Raw genomic sequence first — 17894 nt, forward strand, 5'->3', positions numbered from 1 at the left:
ACTTAGCACATATGCAGGCATGTCAGATAATTATATGAAAGCAGCCATTGCATTAATGTTATAGAGAACTTTATATGCCAGGCATGTGCTATGTCTCCTCAGAGGTCAATAGCAATCACCTTTATTCAGAGTTTCTGCTTCTGTTCATCCAGTCCAAACCTACATTTGTCTTTATCCTTGTTTTATCTGTTTTTATGATTTTGTTTTTTTTTTTTTTTATCAAGAAGCGCAATCTCTAAAAAGTGTAATATATAGATTAGGGACATAGTTTTTGTTTTAAATAAACTTTAATTGTTAGAGCAATTTTAAATTTACAGAATAATTGAAAACATAACACAGGGTGTTCCTACATAGCCCCATGTATTACACACCCAGTTTCCCCTATTATTAGCATCTGACATTAATATGGCTCATTTGTTAAAATTAATGAACACTACTGATACATTATTAACTAAAATATGAGCGCATACATACTAAATTGTTTCAATCCTGTCTGACTCTGTGTTACCCTATGTACTGTAGCCCACCAGGCTTCTCTGTCTGTGGGATTCTCCAGGCAAGAATGCTGGAGTGGGTTGCCATGCCTTCCTCCAGAGGATATTCCTAACCCATGGATAGAACCCTCGTTTCTTACAACACCTGCATTGGCAGGTGGATTCTCTACCACTAACCAAAGTGTATACTTTATTTAAATTTCCTCAGTTTATACCAAAAATATCATTTTATCTTCCAGAATCTCATCCCAGATTTCACATTATATTTCATTGCCAGGTCAATTAGAAGCATGGTTTAATATTAAATCTTTTGTATTACTAATAAATGGCCCAGCTTTGTCAGTTTCTAGCTGGGTATCCTTTGTAAATCACTTACTGAATATAAAGCTTTGGTTTTCTCATGTGCAAAATGAAGATAAGCATTTTATTTTTCATTTCTTTTGTCAAGTCTAAGTAAGTATACAGTTGACCCTTGAATCACATGGAGGTTAGAGGCTCCATTCCTCCATCCAGTCAAAACCCATGTTTAACCTAGTAAGTCCTCCATTTCTGCAGGCATTCCATTGTCTGTGCTTTCTCTGTGTCTGCCTCCATGGTTCCACATCCACAGCAGATTCAACCAATCCCTGATCATGAAGAACTGCATATACACCATTGAAAAAAAAAAATCCATGTCTAAGTAGACCCGTGCAATCCAAACCTGCGTTGTTTGAGGATCAATTATACGTGTACATATCACTTAGAATCTTGCCCATCAGATGGTAACTATTCTTGACATTTAAGTTATTCAGTTCAGTCGCTCAGTCGTCTCTGACTCTTTGCGACCCCATGGACTGCAGCATGCCAGGCCTCCTTATCCATCACCAACTCCCAGAGTTTACTAAAATTCATGTCCATTGAGTCAGTGATGCCATCCAACCACCTCATCCTCTGTCATCCCCTTCTCCTCCCACCTTCAATCTTTCCCAGCATCAGGGTCTTTTCAAATGAGTCAGTTCTTAGAATTAGGTGACCAAAGTATTGGAGTTTCAGCTTCAGCATCAGTCCTTCCAATGAACACCCAGGACATATCTCCTTTAGGATGGACTGGTTGGATCTCCTTGCAGTCCAAGGGACTCTCAAGAGTCTTCTCCAACACCACAGTTCAAAAGCATCAATTCTTCAGCACTCAGCTTTCTTTATAGTTCAACTCTGACATCCATACATGACTACTGGAAAAACCATAGCCTTAACTAGATGGACCTTTGTTGACAAAGTAATGTCTGTGCTTTTTAATATGCTGTCTAGGTTACTCATAACTTTCCTTCCAAGGAGCAAGCATCTTTTAATTTCATGGCTGCAGTCACCATCTGCAGTGATTTTGGAGCCCAGGAAAATAAAGTCTGCAACTGTTTCCACTGTTTCCCCATCTATTTGCCATGAAGTGATGGGACAAGATGCCATGATCTTAGTTTTCTGAATGTTGAGCTTTTTTTAATTTTATTTTACTTTACAATACTGTATTGGTTTTGCCATACATTGACATGAATTTGCCATGGGTATACATGTGTTCCCCATTTTGAATGCCCCTCCCACCTCCCTCCCCATCCCATCCCTCTGGATCATCCCAGTGCACCAGCCCCGAGCACCCTGTATCATGCATCAAACCTGGACTGGCGATTCATTTCACATGTGATAATTTGCATGTTTCAATGCCATTATGCTATATCATCCCACCTTTCCCTCTCCCACAGAGTCCAAAAGACTGTTCTATACATCTGTGTCTCTTTTTCTGTCTTGCATATAGGGTTATCGTTACCATCTTTCTAAATTCCATATATATGTGTTAATATACTGTATTGGTGTTTTTCTTTCTGGCTTACTTCACTCTGTATAATAGGCTTCAGTTTCATCCCCCTCATTAGAACTGATTCAAATGTATTCTTTTTAATGGCTGAATAATATTCCATTGTGTATATGTGCCACAGCTTTCTTATCCATTCGTCTGCTGATGGGCATCTAGGTTGCTTCCATGTCCTGGCTATTATAAACAGTGCTGTGATGAACATTGGGGTACATGTGTCTGTTTCAGATCTGGTTTCCTCTGTGTGTATGCCCAGCAGTGGGATTGCTGGGTCATATGGCAGTTCTATTTCCAGTTTTTTAAGGAATCTCCACACTGTTCTCCACAGTGGTTGTATTAGTGTGCATTCCTACCAACAGTGTAAGAGGGTTCCCTTTTCTCCACACCCTCTCCAGCATTTATTGCTTGTAGACAGCTTTAAGCCAATTTTTTCACTCTTCTCTTTCACTTTCATCAAGAGGCTCTTTAGTTCTTTATATTCTGCCATAGGGGTGGTGTCATCTGCATATCTGAGGTGGTTGATATTTCTCCCAGCTTTCTTAATTCCAGCTTGTGCTTCCTCCAGCCCAGCATTTCTCATGATGTACTCTGCATATAAGTTAAATGGGCAGGGTGACAATATACAGCCTTGATGTCCTCCTTTTCCTATTTGAAACCAGTACGTTGTTCCATATCCAGTTCTAACTGTTGCTTCCTGACCTGCATACAGGTTTCTCAAGAGGCAGGTCAGGTGGCCTGGTATTCCCATCTCTTTCAGAAGTTTCCACAGTTTATTTTGATCCATACAGTCAAAGGTTTTTGCACAGTCAATAAAGCAGAAATAGATGTTTTTCTGGAACTCTCTTGCTTTTTTGGTGATCCAGCAGATATTGGCAATTTGATCTCTGGTTCTTCTGCCTTTCCTAAAAACAGCTTGAGCATCTGGATGTTCACGGTTCACATATTGTTGAAGCCTGGCTTGGGGAATTTTGAGCATTACTTTACTAGTGTGTAAGATGAGTGCAATTGTGCAGTAGTTTGAGCCTTATTAGTGTTAAATGAAGTGCTCAATCCATTTATCATTGTTATTACTCTTCTATTGGGAAAGAACAGTGCTTCTCTGGTGGCTTATTTGGTAAAGAATCCACCTGCAATGTAGGAGACGTGCGTTTGATCCCTGGATTGGGAAGATTCCCTGGAGAAGAGAGTGGGAACCCACTCCAGAATTATTGCCTGGGAAATCCCATGAACAGAGGAGCCTGGTGGGCTATAGTCCATGGGGTCACAAAAGAGTTGGACATGACTTAGTGACTAATTCACCACCAATGGGAAAGAATAGATGAAAGAGATAAAAGAAAATAACCACCAAGATATGGAAAATAATTAGGAGGGACAACCCTCTACTTTTAAAGAAATAAGCATCTTCAGGATTAAACCCATTATGGAATTTTGGAAAATTTAATTGAAAAACAAATATAAAAATTGCAAAAATCTATTTTAATTTTTAACATACTCAGAGAAACTAAATAATTTAAGAAATAGGACATGGTACTCTGAATGTTCGTTTGTAATAGGACATGGTACTCTGAATGTTCGTTTGTAACATAAAATTATTTAAGGACCAAAAAATTTAATTTTTACTTACTAGGTTTATTGTCAGTATTAATATTGATAACTAAAAATCTAGAAGTACTTCTTTCTATTATAAGCAAATAAGGAAGCATGTTGATAGTACAAGAATCCAAGGCTTTTGCCATAGGAGAAATAAAATAAAATATAAAATAAAAGAAATGAAAGAAACTCCATGATATAAAATTTGAATTGGAAATATCAATATGAACTTGTCACTTAAAGATATGAATATATCTTAGCTTTTCTACTGAAAGGGCTTAGAACCAGGGATGACACAGAAGTGATGAGCATACATGGCGTACAGATCTTCATTTCTAAATGTCAGGGAGTCAGACTTCTCTAAGAAATGGATAATTCCAGGCCTGAGACAGGGAAAACCTGCAATAAATCTTCAACCTCATGGGCCATAAGGCAGAAAAGTGCTCAAAGCCTAGGGGAATCATGAATAAAGAATATATGAGTGTGGTTGGCAGGTGTATTTCAAAATATTATAAAGTTTGCTTCATCCATTTGTTTGTAATTCCTGGTTGTGCTGTGGTCTTGTGCTTAGTCACTCAGTCTTGTCCAACTCTCTGTGCCCACAAGAATTGTGGCCCACCACGTTCCCCTGACCATGGGATTTTCCAGGCAAGATTACTGGAGTGGATTGCCATTTCCTTCTCCAAGAGACTTTTCTGACCCAGGGATTGAACCCACACCTTTTGCATCTCTTGCATTGGCAGGTAGATTCTTTACCACTGTGCCCCTGGGAAGCCCTTAATCCCTGGTTGGGCTTCCCTGGTGGCTCAGAGGTTAAAGCATCTGCCTCCAATGCAGGAGACCCGGGTTCGATCCCTGGGTTGGGAAGATCCCTTGGAGAAGGAAATGGTAACCCACTCCAGTATTATTGCCTGGAGAATCCCATGGATGGAGGAGCCTGGTAGGCTACAGTCCACGGGGTCGCAAAGAGTCGGACACGACTGAGCGATATGTGACCCCAAATGAGACTTAGCAACTCCAAAAAACATACGGTCACCTTGCCTAGGAAAGATACAAAAGTGGTGATCATGAGACCATTCAAGAATAATGAAGTAACTCTGAATGATTTAAAATGATATAACTCAGTGATGTAATTTTCAACTAATAGAATGCGTGGCATATGATGACTTTCAGGTCCTATGAGAACTGTCCCCAAACAGCACCACCACACTCCGCAGCCTCCTCCCAGCTACCTGCAATGAAAAACCCTTGTGCTCTGTTTGCTGTGACTTTCCAGGAAAGACCAGAATACCAGTATGCAGAGGACAGGCGGCAGGCAAAGCAGAGAGCGAAATTCTGATCAGGGCATTCAATCATGGATCCCTTTACCATGCTGTAATTTTGCTTACTAGCCACTTATCTTTTCAAGGAAATAATGCTTGAATTTATAAATTCTTAAGAAAAAGACCATAACTGGTTTGCATGCTTTCTTGATGCTGCTTTTTCGTTCCACAGCTGAAGAACTAGATTTTGCTATGACTTGAATAAACTTGAAACTAAAATTGGAAACTCAGGTGGAACACTGAAGCCATGTTTAAGAGGCTTTTATTATCTAAATATGTGATAATTTGAAGAGAAAAAGACTAATTTTGGAAATGGATTATAGCACACTGAATTTTTTTAAAGCCATATTCCCATAAGATTTGCAAAGAAAAGATAGGGGGGAAATGGAAAGAAAGTCAGTTTAAAAATGTAGAAATAATAGTGGTTAGAAAAATCACTATTTTCTAACCACCAGTATAATAACTGATTCAGGCAAGTATCACTGATGGATACTAAAATCATATGGGGAAAGTTGTTGGGAGCTACAGCGGTTGCAGTCAGTACGGAATGTAGATCCAGTAATTTAAAGCAAGCAACAACAACAACAAAAACCCCAACCCTTCAGAGTAGAGAAGCTTTCCAGATAATGTGCCTCAAAATGTGTACAATAAAATTCCATGAGACATCTAAAAATCTCTTTAGGAGGAATTTACAGTAGCCAGCATTTCCAAACAAAAAGAACCCAGTTTCCCATTGGCCTCCCTGACTTCCCCCTGTAGCATCTTAAAAGGCTAATGTTTTGAAGAACACTCTTTAGGAAATACTTAAATTGAGTCAACAAAGGTCCATCTAGCCAAGGCTATGGTTTTTCCAGTAGTCATGTATGGATATGAGAGTTGGGCTATAAAGAAAGCTGATGGCCAAAAAATTGATGCTTTTGAACTGTGGTGTTGGTGAAGACTCTTGAGAGTCCCTTGGACTGCAAGGAGATCCAACCAGTCCATCCTAAAGGAAATCAGTCCTGAATATTCATTGGAAGGACTGATGTTGAAGCTGAAACTCCAATACTTTGGCCACCTGATGTGAAGAGCTGAATCATTGAAAAGACCCTGATGCTAGGAATGATTGAAGGTGGGAGGGGAAGGGGATGATAGAGGATGAGGTGGTTGGATGGCATCACCGACTCAATGGACATGAATTTGAGTAAACTCTGGGACTTGGTGATGGACAGGGAGGCCTGGCGTGCTGCGGTTCATGGGATCTCAAAGAGTCAGACATGACTGAGCAACTGAACTGAACTGAAATTGAATCAGCTTACCAAATAAGTCAGGTTATGATTCTGTGTCCAGAGAGGACAGTACCTGATAAAGTTCTCTTGGCCGGAGTGTGTTTCTCTGAAGTTCAGGTGCTTTTTCCTGGGGTAAGTGCACATCCACACCCACACTTGTGCTGCTTCCCACGGAATATAGTTCCAAGATGAGCCTCATTGTACTTTACACACTCTTAACTCGGAGTCAAGGACCCAAGAGTTTCTGCTGCACTGGATTCAAAGGATTTTAAGCCTAAAATTGCTCTTAAGTAAAGAAATGCAAAATGACTTCTTGGGAATTTATGGTTTATACTTGGAAATGTTAGGATAGCCTTTAATTACCAAGACAATTCTAATTTTAATGAAAAGAAAATTACATTCAGGAGAAATCTCCCTGGTACTTATGAATCTCCACAAGATGAAAAACAGGAAAGGTGACAGGAGGCAGAAAGCATGGGAATTCTGTCATTTCTGTGGTATCATCCTGGGAACACACTGCAGTTTGTGTGAACAGAGTGTCAGGATTCCAAAACCTCATTCTAGCTCTGTCGTATGAGTCTGGGCTAAATCAGATTGGGAAGGTGCAGCATCTCTGAATACAGATGCAGTTTGCTTTCTCATTTTGTGGGCTCTATATATTTGGAAGACAATCTGTGATCCTTTGGGAGAGAAACTTTTATACCAATATCAGTTCTCTTTGTCACTCATCAAGCCATTTTGGCCACTGGAATCGTGGCATGGATGAGAAGAATACAGCCAAATTTATTATCCTCTAAAATTTGAATAAGCAGCTACTCCGTGGCAGATAATTTTCTAAGCGATAATGAATGAATGGATTGGATAAAAATCCCCTACATTTAAGAGCCCACACTAGTGGAGAAGACCAATACACTGGTCTACATTGAAAGTTGGAATCATTCAGAAAATATGTTTTTAGACAGCTACTATGGATTAAAAACTATGCTCAGAGTGGCAATATGTAGAGATAAAAGGCAGTATATATTTCTGAAAAAAATGGAGGAAAAGGCAGTAAGTAATTCACTACTTATTGTGTAATAAGCACTGTAATATAGTTGCTAGCTCTGACTAGAGAATTAGAAGCATTTTCACTTCTGGGTATTATTTTGCTAGCCTTTGAAGTGTGAGAATGAATTCATTTGGTAAAGAAGAAAAAGACGTAAAGAGCAGCAAAGGAAGACAGAGGGAATGCTGAGCACGTATCTTTGAGGAAAAAAGTACCAGTCCTCTGGGCTCCTGCATCCTTCACTCTGGAAAGGCTTGGGTCATCACCATGGAAACACAGTGGCTAAGGTACCTATTCACTTTCTAAGATAAACAGCCCATATAAGGGTCTGTCCTACTCTGTCTCCATATTATGCTCTTTCCTTTTGTCCCCTACAGCTGTCTTCACTTCTCCCCGACTTTCAGGTCTTTCCTCTGTATACCTTAGAATCTTGATTCCCTATTACACCAAGTCCTATATCTTCAACCTCCTTACTAACATGTCCTCTGTTTTGTATTAACTGGTCACCTTCTCAACTGGCTACTTCTTAACATCACATCCAAACAGAATTCAGGGTCAGGAACTAGGATCTATCTTACTCTTGTTCTCCAGTGGTCCTTTTGGAATATTGTTTTTCCTCCACTGCAGAAACATAGCTGCTCTTTTATTGCTCTGACACAGAGTTAATAATAAAATAATAATAAATTGGTAATAGTTCTTGAGAGATTATGGCTCAGATTTTAAATATGTCATATACAGTCACTAGAAAGAGGCTTTCCTTTTTCTTTATGAAGTGTTAGAGGTCTCCACTCAAACTAAGGTGGAGAGGGAAGGTCAGAAGCTTGAAGAGAGAAGAAGAAGTATGAGAAAGTGGAAAGCAAATTTACTGCAAGTGTAAGGTTGCCAGGCATAATTATGGTGAAGGTTGTAGTTGTTATTCAGCTGCTAAGTCATGTGTAACTCTTTGCAATCCCATGGACTGTGGCACACCAGCCTCCTCTGTTCGCTACTATCTCCTGGAGTTTGTTGAAATTCATGTCCGTTGAGTTGGTGATGCTAAGAATTCTTTTGTCTCCTTTTGTCTTCACTCTTTCCCAGCATCAGGTTTTTTCCCCTGATGTCAGCTCTTAGCATCAGCTGGCCAATTAAGGTAAAGTGAAGGTAAGTAACCACTTTACCCAAGGATGGAGCTTTGTTAAACAGAGGAAAGATAGAGAGGCCAGAAGATACAAGTATTTGTAAGACCGTGTTAGCAATGCTAACATGGCAAGCATTGCTTTTTGTTTGTTTACAACCAAACACTGTTGAGGGCAGTGAAACTGGAATGACCCCCTTAGGTGTAGGAACTCTTTCCGGTGAGATGCCTTAGCAGATGTGCTGCAATGATGAGAGGCTGTGGTCAAGGAGAGGCATTATTTAAGATACTTGATTTTCTTATTTATTTTATTATGCACTTATTTATATACTTTATCATTTAAAATAAACAACTTTTTCCCCCTGTGGTCACCAATGATCTCCTCGTGGCTAAATCAAATGGATGTTTTCACATCTAAATCTTTTGGAGTCATGTGCCTATTATGTTTGCATTGCTAACTTCCTCCTTCTTGAAATGCTTCCTTCATTTGAATTCTGGGACACCCCCTTTTTTAAAAAAAAAAATCATGGCTTTGTCTACTTTTCTGAGCTTACAGATGTCTGTGGATAATTTCATCACTCTCATGACTTAAAATCTCAAGTGCATTTTCTCAAAGTTTAACTTCAGCCTCGATATCCATCCTGAGTTCCAAAGAAGAATAAAATTTCTGTACATTGTGGCCGACTAGAAACCACACAGACCGCTCAGACTTAAAATTTCTGAATCTGATCTGGCTCATCCTTCCGACAAATATCCTCCTACTCTTGTGTTGCTCATGTCGGTAAGCAATTCCAACTCATGTATAGAGGGTTGTAAAACTGACTCCAAAATTTCTTGACATTCCTTCCATGGAGAGATACCATAAATATACCCTCCTATTAAATTTGAGGAGGCTTGTGAATACTTCATATAGTACTGCTGAAGATACTCTGCATGGCTTCTGAGATTGGACTGTAGCAGAAACACAGCTTCCACCTTGGAGCCTCGAGCCACCAGGTTAAAAAGATCACCTGCCCTGAGACCATCTTGCTGTACAGAAGCCAATCACACATGAAAGAAAAAGTGAAATTGAAAGTGTTATTTGTTCCATTGTGTCTGACTCCTTACGACCCCATGGACTTTTAGCCCACCAGCCTCTCCTGTCCATAGAATTTTCCAGGCAAGAATACTGGAGTAAGTAGCTCTTCCCTTCTCCAGGGGATCTTCCTGACCCAGGGATCGAACCTGTGTCTCCCGCATTGCAGACAGATTCTTTATCGTCTGAGCCTCACATAGGCAACTTATTTTTTGTCTTCATCTTTGCTTTCAGATCCTCCCCACTCATCTGCCAGACAGTGAGTGAATGTGACTTCTTGATTCAAGCCCAGAGTCATCGGGTCAGCCCTAGCCTAATATCCTTATAAGCCAAGGCTTCAGCTATCATGGGACAGAAACAGACTATCCTTAATGCACCTCTTACAAATTCTTGAGCTATAGAATCCATGAACACAAGAAAATGGTGATTGTTTTGAGGTGTGAGGTGGTTTGTCTTGTAGCATTAATGACTGGAACAGAATTTGTGTTGATGAGTGGAAAGTGGTTGTGGGTGCAGCTATAACAAAGAAATCCCAAAATGAAGCTTTAGCTATGGGCCCAGGCAGTGACAGAACTGTGAGAGCCTTGAGAGAAGGCTGGGAGTTCAGAGAACATTTTGTCAACACTGTCACCTACAGTGTCAGGGAAATTAGAAAATATACTTTACAAACTGGTAGATTTTCCTAAGATTTTAAGGCGGATTGCTAAAACTTACATCTGGTTTCTTTTAGTCATGTATGATAAGATAAAAATAGAGAGAGATGAGCTAAAAAAGAATCTTTCAGTTTTCAGCAAAATTTAAAGAAAATATAAAGTATACAGGATGTGCTGAGTTAAAAAAAAAAAAAATGTATTTTACCGCTAGTATCTCCCAGGAGATTATCTTCAGGTTAAGAAAGTTCCTCAGAGCAAATCAAAATTAAGAGTGCTGCCAGAAAAATATGCTTTAGAATGAAGATAAGGGCAAGCATGTGATTGTAAAACCCTTTACCAAGACCCCAGAAAGATTCAAATTGATACCTCATAGATCAGTATGTGACTTAAAGCCATTTGACAAGACCTCAAAAGATTTAAATCAGTGTCTCATAGATCCTTCAAAAGAGATGAAAGTTCACCCCAGATCATAAGGACACACCTCACATACTCTTTCCACAGGGGCTTCGACGAATTTAAAGGACATTGTCCCAAGCCAGACTCAGAGGGAGCCCAAGTCAGAAGAGATGATCACAAAGCTATTTGTGAGTGTGACCTGTGTCTAATGGTGCATATTGTAAATTGACAGATAGGAACTCTGAAGAATCTTTAAAGGAACTGTATCAACATGGGCTGAAAGGGACAGAGACACTATGAAATAGAGTCCTGTAGATCCACATTCTTGTATGCGGAGGAATCAGGAAAAGAAGGCTACTCCTCAGTCACAAACATGAATCCTTTTTTAAAAAAAAACATGGATAATAAATGATGATTTGGGGGGGATCAAGAGCCCCTGGTCTTAATTCTATCCTAGAATATAGGTTGAATCTTAATTATCCAAAAATTTTCTGACTTTTCCACTATATTGCAAGGTCCAAAAAATGAGGGACTTTGCCTAGCTTACTCTTTGTTTCAGGTCAATGATAAAATAAAACAGAGGTAAATAACACATATCTCCTGAACTCAAGGTGACATCTTTCCTCCAGTGGAAAGTGGGAGAAGAAAAAATTCTAAAATGGATGCTGCTGCCAAGTTGCTTCAGTCGTGTCTGACTCTGTGCAACCCCGTAGACAGCAGCCCACCAGGCTCCCCCTTCCCTGGGATTCTCCAGGCAAGAGTACTGGAGTGGGTTGCCATTGCCTTCTCCAATGCATGAAAGTGAAAAGTGAAAGTGAAGTCGCTCAGTTTGTCCAACTCTGTGAGCCCATGGACTGCAGCCTGCCAAGCTCCTCTGTCCATGGGATTTTCCAGGCAAGACACATTTAACTGGACCTTAATGAGTATCACTGCTTGAAAGAAAAAAAAAGAAGGCAAGAGAAAACAGTCTATGTCATCCCAAAAGTCTAGTGGCTTTGTATGGAATTGCATAAAAATAAAATCCAAGCTTCTGTATTTTGCCTTGGAAACTGAAATTATTCTTGAACATTTTGAAAACTGCCTGTGGTGGGTGTTTACAAAGGAAGTTAATTTGTAGGTGTTTACAAATAGATATTTACCCTTGAGACGGGGGGCATTTCTGTTTCAGAAATACTTAATGATATGTGGCAGAATTTTGTCAGCTGGAATCCCTAAGGCCTGCTTTGTCATATGTTAGTAGGTACAATTATTTAAAGGGAACACTGAAGGTCATTCCCATCATGGAAACAGAAATTGGAACCAGTAATCATCACTAAGTTTGAAGAGCCCTCAAAGAAAAGAGCTACAGGTATAATTTGGGGTTTGAGCTAATTAGAGCCAGAGTGAATATATCTGAAAGGGTTAGGATCCCTTCAGTGTAGAATTGTCTTGATTATGGAATATGCCTGCCCTTAGGCAGACATCATGCATTTCACTGTGATTTGAGTTTTACAGGGTCTTCTGTGGCCCATTCTTTTGAATGATTTCAGAAGAGCCTCTCATCCCAAAACATCTTGTGGAAGAGCCTCTTAAAGCCAGTTATGAATGAGGCATTTATTTCAGAATCCAAAGTGTTCTCTTGATGTCACTGGCCATCCTGCAAATAGCGAATGTCCCTGGGTTTAAAATCAAGAGTAATGAGAATTAGGTGAGCTCGAGCATGAGTGCATGCTGAGTTGCTTCAGTCGCCTCCAGTTCTTTGCGACCCCATGGACTGTAGCCCGCCAGGCTCCTCTGTTCATGGGATTCTCCAGGCAAGAATATTGGCGTGGGTTGCCTTTCCCTCCTCCAGGGGATCTTCCTGATCCAAGGATTGAGCTGGCGTCTCCTGTGGCTCCTACATCACAGGCAGATTCTTTACCACTGAGCAACTGGGGAATCCCTAGGGAAGCTCATATAATGGAATAATTTTTATCGTATATCTATTTATCTATTTGGTGACTATTGAGTGCATATTTATTAAACTTCAAATATGTGTTATCAGGAAAATGATAGTACTTATTTCATGGGGTTATTGGGGAGATTAAAAGAGATTATTTATAAACCACGCAAAGCCATGCCTGTCTCATGATAAATATTATATCAATGCTGAATATCATTTTTATTACAGTTAGTGTCCAATATAATTTTTGGTGAAATGAGTCAGCAAACAAATAGATGAGTTGACATTAGTTAAGAAGGGACTAAAATAGTAAAAGAAAGAGAAAAGTTGAACAGAAGGGAAAACTCACACTTCTTACAGGCTTTCATGTGCAGGTGAGATTAGATGTTTTTTCTCTTTTTTCTTTTTGAAACAAGGGCTGTACAAGGACCAGACTAGTAAAGTGCTTTCTAGCACCCAGGGTGGTAATGACCATCACAACCCAGGAGGTGTTTGAGTCAACAGTAGGCCATCACTGTGCAAAAATCAGTGAGGTAGGCAAGGGAGGCCTTTATTTTAATTTTTAAAATGTATTTACTTTAGTTATTTTTTGGCTGTGTTGAGTCTTTGTTGCAGTGCTCAGGCTCTTCACTGTTACCTGGGTTTTCTCTAGTTGCTGCGAGGAGGGGCTACTCCCTAGTTGCGATTCAAGGACTTCTCATCGTAATGGTTTCTCTTGTTGTGAAGCACAGGTTCCAGGGACTGCAGGCTTCAGTAGTAGGGGCACTTGGGCTTAGTTGCCCTGTGGAATGTAAGATCTTAGTTCTTGAACCAGGAATCAAACCCACGTTCCTTTCATTGGAGGCAGATTGTTAACCATTAGACCACCAAGGAAGCCCCATGGAAGGCCTTTGAGGTCCCTTCCCAGCTGAGGTTTTTATGAATCCTTAGCAGTCTCTGAACATCTCAAAGATATATTATTCACCTCTGTTTGTGGAAAGATTAAACTAAAGTTTTTTAAGTAAAATGGCATAAAGTAGTTACAAAGTAGGGTCAATAATGGTTGACTTCCAGTTTAACCGTACTAATTCTGTGTTGATTGATTTACCTAAACTATTTGCATGAAATCTGGAGTATTTCATCAAAAGACAATTAAAAACAACAGACTTTTCTCCTCATTTTTCCTTTATGCTATAGAATTCACTAACAAGCAGTTGCAGGGATCATTCTGTTTAACCTGAGTCCTTGATGTCATCACTTCACACACACATACACACAGAGGCAAAGTGGAGATTCGACAGACAATAGCTAGGAAGACAGGCCCAATGGTTAGAAAGTCTTTGTTCCTAGTTCTGTCTGTGATGTGTGCTCAGGAAATTTGGGCCATTTTCTTGTGATTTTGAGCCTCAGTTCTCTCCTCTTTCACATAAAAATATTATTCTGATTACTCAACTATTTAAAGAATATTTAGAGTGCTGGGAGATGGGGATTCTAGCCTAGCTCTGTCACTAACTCGATAAGGGATCTTTGGTCAAGTTGCTTTCCTGTGGATCATCTGACATGTCTATAAAATGAATTTCCTAACATATGACCTGCTTGTCTTTGTAGAGTAATTGTATGAATCAGAAATAATTCACATTTTAAAAACTGTATCTATAGATAAAAATATTAGGTGCTTGCTTTAAATATAAATATATCTATATTTAGTAGTAGCTTTAAATATAAATATATCTATATTTAGAGTAGTATTTTAGGTATTTATTTACTGAGTAATAATACAAAAATCTTTGCCAGTTTTATTATAAAGTAGGATCCAACAGTAATTTCCACAAAGTTCCTTCAACCTTTCACTTTTCCCTTCTTAATTCAATAATATCTTTTCAATTTGTACTAGTTTCTAGGGCTTCTAGATTATGACAGGCTTAGTAGCTTAAAACAACAAAAATGTATTCTGTCTCAATTCTAAAGGCTAGAAGTACAAAATCAAGGGGGCAACAGAGTCAATTCCTTCTTGGAGGATCAGAAGGAGACTCTGTGCCAGGCTCTCTCCTGGTTTCTGTTAACAGCCATCGATCTGGGGGCCCCTTGGCTGTGACATTGCCCGAATCTCTGCCTGTGTCATCACATGTTGTTTTACCTCTGTCTGTGTGTCTCTGTTTTCTCTTCTTATAAGGACATCAGGCATTGGATGTGGGCCCACTCAAATGCAGAAATACCTTATCTCAACAAAGGTTTAATTTCTACAAAGACCTATTTCCAAATAAGGCCACATTCTAAAGTTCCTGGTGGACATTAATTCGGGGGGAACCCTATTCAATCCAGTGCATCATGCAACCCCCAATGTCTATTGCACAGGCATCTGCAAGAAAAGAGACTCCTGATCTCAGGCAGCGAAATAAAATATGTGACAGGCTGATTATGTTGCATTATAATGGTTTCTGCTTTGTGCCCTATTTTCTACAGCACATTACTCCAGCAACCCTTTGTTTCACATTAGGCGGGTGCTCAGAGGATTCAGCAAGGGGAGGAAGGCTGAGAGGAAAGGAGATCTCTGAAAATGTACACGGATCAGGGGAGTGTGAGATCAGGCCCTGAGCCTGAACCTGGCTTGCTCCCATCCTGCCCTCCTTAGGGATTTACCCTGACCTGTGCCAGGCAGGACCGGATAGAATGAGGACTCCAGATGAGAAGAGGAGGTTTATAAGCTAAATTGTCAGATTTCACATAATTCAATATGACTTTGTTGACTCTGTTGTTCTTAACTCAGCTGTGCTGAAGGGAATTTAGATTCCGTGTGTGTTCCTACATTGGCCCAGATGAAGCTGCGAACCTCTGAGGTTGATCACTGGCAGAGGTGGTAATTACAACAGATTCCCAGGGTAAAGAGGGTGTTCTGGGGAAGAGCTGTAATTGGAAGGTCTAGCCACGTCTGTTTCTAAACAGTTTTTCCTTCTACTAAAAACCTTGAAATCTATGAGTATGATTTATTAATGAAGGCTATAATTTTAAGATAAAACATGCAGTCTGTAAGTCAACATTCACTTAATTTAATTGGAATTAAATTGGTCCTGTGAGCAATATATGTCACTGACAAGGGCACCCACACGCCCTACATTTCAACTTCTCAAAATACAAAACAAATACTGTTATCTGCAATTTTCCAGCAGGAATGAATTTAACAAAGGCTTTAAAATGTGCTTCAAATGTAAAATAGCATCCTTTCTATCGTATATAAATATAGGGTTTGCCAGGGATAAGGACCGAGAGAGGAAAAATAAAGCAGAGAATTTTTCCTATTTTGTCTTTCAGTTATAAGCCCCCTTCTGTCACCTCAAGCCTGAAAGAAAGGATTTTTTTTTTTTTTTTCTGGTATGACTTCATCTAGTTCAGAAATGGAAACACACTCCAGTGTTCTTGTCTGGGAAATGCTATGCACAGAGATGCTAGTCGGCTACCGTCCATGGGGTTGCAAAGAGTCAGACACAACTTCATAGGCAGATTTGGGCTGCCTTTGGACATAAGTCAGAAGTGCTCTTACCCCACCTCAGTCAGAACTGGTAACTCTGACCAAGTATTGTCACCCATTTATTATTCAATACTCCTTTTAGCTCTCATGGAATACTTTTAAAAATTGACTATAGCTGGGCTATAAAATCTCATCACATTTAAAAGAATGATAATTATTCAGAGAACTTGCAATTCAGAGAGTGCAGTTAAGGTAGCAATGACTAGGAGATAATTTCACCAAAATTCACGTATATTGAAAAATTAAGAAGTATTCTGTGAGAAGCCGTATGTCAAAGAAGAAGCTGTGATGTCTATTAAAACATCTTGAATAATGTGATAATAAAACTATGGCAAAACAAACTAGTGAGACATAGCTAAAGCTGAACTGAGCATCTTATAGTTTTATATAAATATATTGGAAAAAAGCAAAGGCAGCAAAATAAATATTTTCTAAATATCTATTTCATGATGTTAGGAAAAAATAACAAAGCACAAAAAAAAGTAGAAGAAAACAAACAGTAAGGATATGAGGAGGTTAATTATTTAAAAAAAAAAACAGAAATACAAGAGAGAGAAATAAAATCTAAACACTAATAAATGGAGAAATCCAAGGAAAAACTGATTAAGAAAATAGGAGACAAAAATATCAGCTTATTAGGAAGAAAAAGTGAACTACATTACAGATACTACAGAATTTTAAAAAAATATCTAGAGGTATTTTGAAAAACTTCAACATTTTAGAAAAATAAACAAAGACCTAAACAGATTTATAATTCTGACACAGAAATAAAAAATAAATACAAATAGTCCATACCTTTTAAGAGATTAAATATAAAATTAAAAACCTTCTCACAAAAACAACTCTAAACCCAGATGACTCATTAGTAAGCTGTAAAATAACTTAATAAAAGCAGATATATGTATATGTATAACTGATTCATTTCGCTGTACACTTGAAATTCACACAACACTATAAATCAACTATATTCCAATAAAAAATAAATAATGAAATAACAGCCATTTGCAGTAACATGGATGGATCTACAATTAAATTAACTAATAATTAAATCAGACAAAGACAAATATCATATGATATCACTTATATGTGGAATCTAAAATAATGATACAAATGAACTTAGTTACAAAACAGAAATAGACTTCCAAACATAGAAAACAAACTTACAGTTACACCAAAGGGGATAACAGGGATACGGCGGAGGGACATAAATTAGGAGTTTGGAATTAACATACACACACTGCTCTATAAAATGGTAATAGATAAACAACAAGAATCTACCTACCATACAGCACAGGGAACTGTATTCAATATCTTGTAGTAGCCTATAGTGGAAAAGAATCACTGTGATGTACTCCCGAAGCTAACACAGAATTGTAAATTAACTACACCTCAATTTTTAAAATAGCTTAAAAAAAGCAGAGGGTAAGGGTTATATGAATCCAGTCTTTGGTGCCGTGGTGAGGATGTGAGTTGTGTTAGGAAACATATTGACTTAGAAGTCAGGAAAGATTACCATCAAGCCAAAATAACTGCCTTGCTACTTATTATCTGGAGGGAGCCTTGGAAAATGGCCCCACCTCTCTGAGTCTCAGTTTCCTTGTCTGTACAATAAACATAGTATCAGTTTCCTGGGATTATGCAAGGATTCACTGAAAAGTAGTTAAAGCT

At 38.9% G+C, this 17894-nt stretch overlaps 1 non-coding gene across 1 annotated transcript; it reads left to right on the plus strand.

Moving 5' to 3' along the window:
• The first annotated feature begins 4722 nt into the window (after positions 1-4722).
• On the plus strand, positions 4723-4794 carry TRNAW-CCA (transfer RNA tryptophan (anticodon CCA)). The gene has a single exon. It is a non-coding gene; the product is annotated as a tRNA-Trp (tRNA).
• The last annotated feature ends 13100 nt before the right edge of the window (positions 4795-17894 follow it).

This window comes from Odocoileus virginianus, chromosome 2 (genome assembly GCF_023699985.2).
Source record: "Odocoileus virginianus isolate 20LAN1187 ecotype Illinois chromosome 2, Ovbor_1.2, whole genome shotgun sequence".
Taxonomy (NCBI): Eukaryota; Metazoa; Chordata; class Mammalia; order Artiodactyla; family Cervidae; genus Odocoileus; species Odocoileus virginianus.